This window comes from Equus przewalskii, chromosome 2, assembly GCF_037783145.1.
Source record: "Equus przewalskii isolate Varuska chromosome 2, EquPr2, whole genome shotgun sequence".
Classification (NCBI taxonomy): Eukaryota; Metazoa; Chordata; class Mammalia; order Perissodactyla; family Equidae; genus Equus; species Equus przewalskii.
Window position 1 is genome coordinate 56,726,730 of NC_091832.1, and position 4,402 is coordinate 56,731,131.

Below are 4,402 nucleotides of genomic sequence, written 5' to 3' on the forward strand. Positions count from 1 at the left end.
TACATGCTCTTTGTGAGAAACAGTAATTGAAAACATATATCCACACAAAAACCTGCACACAGATAATTCTAACAGCTTCATTCATAATTGCCAAACTTGCGGTTATGAATATAGCAACCAAGATGTCCTTCAGTAGATGAATGAATGATCTGAGACGTCCAGACAATCGAATATTATTCAGCACTAAAAACAAATGAACTATCAAGCCACAAAAAAAACATGGAGGAACCTTAAGTGAATATTACTAAGTGAAAAGCCAATCTGAGGCTATATACTGTATGATTCCAACTATATGACATCTGGAAGAGGCAAAACTATGGAGACAGTTAAAAGATTGGGGGTTGTGAGGAGGGAGGAATGAGTAGGTGGAGCACGGAGGATTTTTAGGGGAGTGAAAATTTATGATACTCTAATGGTGGATATTTGTCATTTTACGTTTGTCCAAACCCATAGCAATGGACACCACCATCAGTGAACCCTAATTTGTCAATGTAGGTTCATCAGTAGTAACACATGTACCACTCTGGTGGAGGATGTTGATAACAGGGGAGGCTGTGCATATGTGGAGGCAGAAGTCTATGGGAAATCTCTATACCTTCCTCTTAATTTTGCTGTGAACCTAAAACTGCTCTAATAAAACAAAGTCTTTAAAAAAAAACAAAAAACAAGGAAAGTCTGAAAAACTTATAGCCAAGGAGACATGACATCTAACTGTAATGTATCCTGGATGAGATTCTGGAACAGAAGAAGGACATTAGGTAGAAACAATCTGAATAAAGTATGGACTTGAGTTAATAGTAATGTATCAATATTGGTGCATTGCTTTGTTAGTTGTCACAGATAAACTAATGTAAGATGTTGATAATAGGGGAAGCTAGGTGTAGGGTGTATGGAAGTTTTGTCTTTGCAACGTTTCTGTAAATCTAAAACTTCTTTGAAAGTTTATTTTTAAAAATGTACAACTCGGTGAATTATCACAAACACCTTCCTAACTACTACCCAGGTAAAAAAAAAAAAAAAATCACCAGCTCCTGAGTCTTCATGCCCTCTTCAATCATTATCACACAGCTTTTGATGTCTAACATTTTAGTCTGTTTTTGAAATTTATGTAAATTGAATCTTTGTTGTCAAGATACATCCATGTTATTGCATCTAGCTGAAACTCATTTTAGTTGCTGTGTAACATTCTATCATGTGAATATACCACAATTTATAGTATTGTTGATGAGCATCTTAGGCTGTGACTATTCAAGTCTCTTGCCCTTTTATGTATTTGTTTTCTATTATTGGTTTACTACCTTTGTCATAAATTGTGTCCAATGTGTGGGTCTATTTCTGCCTGTTTATTCCCACTAATCTTATTGGTTATCCTTATGCCAATACCACACTGTTATTATATTCTTGACATTTGGTATAGTAAATTCTCCCACCTTCTTTTCTACAAGAGTATTTTGTCTATTTTTGATCCTTCGCATTTCCATATACATTTTAGAAAGTTTATTAAGTTCCTCAAAAAGCCATCACCAATTAAAAAACCTGTTGAGATTTTATTGAAATGGCATCAAATCTTTAGGTCAGTTTAGGAGGATTGATTGTAAAAGATATTTTTATCTTTCTGTCTGTGAACATGGTGTATTTTTCCATTTAGTTTCTCAGTAACTTGTTTTTCAGTGTAGAGGTCTTATATAATTTATTTAGACTTAAGTATTTGATGCTTTTTCTTGAAGCTATTGGAAATAGTATATTTTTGAAGTTTCAATTTGTTCGCTCATATATAAAATACAACTGACTTTTCCATATTGACCTTGCATTCAGCAACCTTTCTAAACATTTTCTAATGATTTATCTGTTGATACTTTTGGATTTTCAGTCTACAATTCAATATCCTCTGACTAATGACAGTTCTGTTTCTTCCTTTCAGAATCTTATAGCTTTTATTTCTTGTTCTTACAATATTACTAGAACCTTCAGTACAGTATTGAATAAAAGTAATGGTAGACATTTTTGTCTCATTCCATGTTTCATAAGAAAAGCTTTCAATATTTCACTAATGTCTTACTTAGTTCGAGCTGCTCTAACAAAAATACTGTAGACTGCGGCTTAAACAGTTTCTCGCAGTTCTGGAGGTTGGGAAGTCCAAGATCAAGGAGCTGGCAGATCCAGTACCTAGTGAGGGCTCACTTCCTGGCTTGTAGCCTTCTTGCTCTGTCTTCACATGGTGGAGAGAGAATCTCTCTCATGAGGGCACTAATCCCATTCATGAGGGCTCCATCCTCATGACCTAATCACTTCCCAAAGGCCCCACTTCCAGATACCCTCACGTTGGGGATTAGGCTTCAACATATGAATTTAACGGGACAAACTTTCAATGCCTAGCAACTATAAATTGTGATGTTTACTATAGCTTCCTTGTTAGATATGGTCACCCTTTCTTATACTGAGGATTTCCTCTCTATTCTTAGGTTTCTATGAGACTTTTAAACATCTTGAAGAGATGGGATTTTATCAAAAATTTTTCTTCCATCTTTTAAGATAATTTTGATTTTTCTTCATTGTGTTAATGTGGTGATTACATTGTTCTTTGGATGTTAAATCAACCTAGCCTTCCTGAAATAAACCTAACTCGGTCTTGATGTTTTTCTTTTTTGTATGTTACTGGCTTTGGTTTACTATTATTTTTGGGGGGGACTTTTCATCTATGTTCATGAATGAGATTCGGTATCGAGGATGTGCAGTGATGTTTCTGTTTTTCATTCATAAGACATCTTTTTTACTCTTTAGATGAATCTAGCTAAGGACTTATCAATTTTATTCATATTTTCAAAACCCAACTTTTGGCATTGTTGGTCCTATCTATTATAGGTTTCTTCTCTATTTTTTATGATAGGTTTTGTTTTGTTCTTAAATTTCTGCTCTTTTCTCTCCTTCTATTGGAAGGGAGTCTTACTTTGTTTTTCCTAAATTCTTAGCTCACCAATTTTTCACCCTTTGTCTTCTAATATGGCATTTAAGATTATAAATCTCTATAAGCACAACTTTAGCTGCATCCCACAAATTTTTATATATAGTATCTTCATCATTTCAAAATCTTTTCAATTTTATTTTGATCAACAAATTGTAGAAGATTAAGTAGTTACTAGGAGGCATGAAAGAACAGTCCCAACATTTCCTAGGCAGCTGCTTATTAGCTCCATTTTGTAGAGATGCAAACAGGCTCCTGGAGGCCTTGCACTGACAGTAAAGGGGGATTTTCTGGGAGGTGAGAAACATACTTGGGAGAAGCCTGTGTTGATTTATAAGTTGCAATTAATTCAGCAAAAAGATTAGTCCTGCTGTATCCTCAACCCAGTCATATGTTAATCTTCTTTCCTGAGAATGAGGGAAATGGCCAAAAAAGCAGCTAACACCCGAGACTTAAAGAGCAAGCTATAGAACAAGAACAACAGTTTTCTTGCAGTTGGTAGCAGATTGTCTGCAACTTTGCATTGAGGACTTCAAGGCCCGATCCAGACTCAAGGGAAAAGCATGCCGGGATCATTTTGCATGTCTGTCTTAGACAAATACTGTCAATTTGCTGGCCCAGTCAGTCCTCTGTTCCCATTTAGATAGTCCAAATACAGGAACTGGAAACATATTTGTCAAGGAAAAGTATTTGTTTACGTATTAAAAAGAATAGGCTAAGAGAGAAACTGCTTTGTCAGCTTGGCAGACGGAGTAAGAATGACACAAAATACATCAAAGTGAGAATAACAATGTCAGGATGCAAAATTGTACATAAATTTTTCCATAAATCAGCTTTCAACTTACTTTCTTGTCATTTTAATAATATTTTGATAGAAGATATGCTCATTAATCATCTGTGTACACTTGGTATAATCTCAACTTAAAGACCCCTCTAGTGAATTCTAGAATTGTTTAAAGCTCAGAGTGCAGTGGTTCCTAATCTTTCTTAGATCCTCCAGGATCTCCAGTCAAGTCTGGGCACACCACCTACATTCACAAGCACAATAACTGAAAATTCCCAGGGGGCTGTGGCTCACAGAAAGAAACTACTGATCCAAATCACCCTCATTTTACAGATTAACAAAATAAGGCTGAGAGAGAGAAAGTAACCTACTCTCATTCACTCAGTAAGTTTAATGACAACACTCATATCAATGGAGTATAAAATAATACACCTTCTGGTAATAAAGTGCCCTTTATTCCATATCATCCTATTAGAGTTTTATTATTTTTAAACCAGAACTGCAAAATCCTTAAGATATAGATTAGTAAATAAAAAAGGGATTTCAGTACAGAAAATACATTTAATAAATTAAAGTAAAAATCAAAGAGAGCAAGACAAGCATTAAGTCAAAATGCTTGGAAATACCCAAGGAACTACTCGAGTCAAATTCTCTCA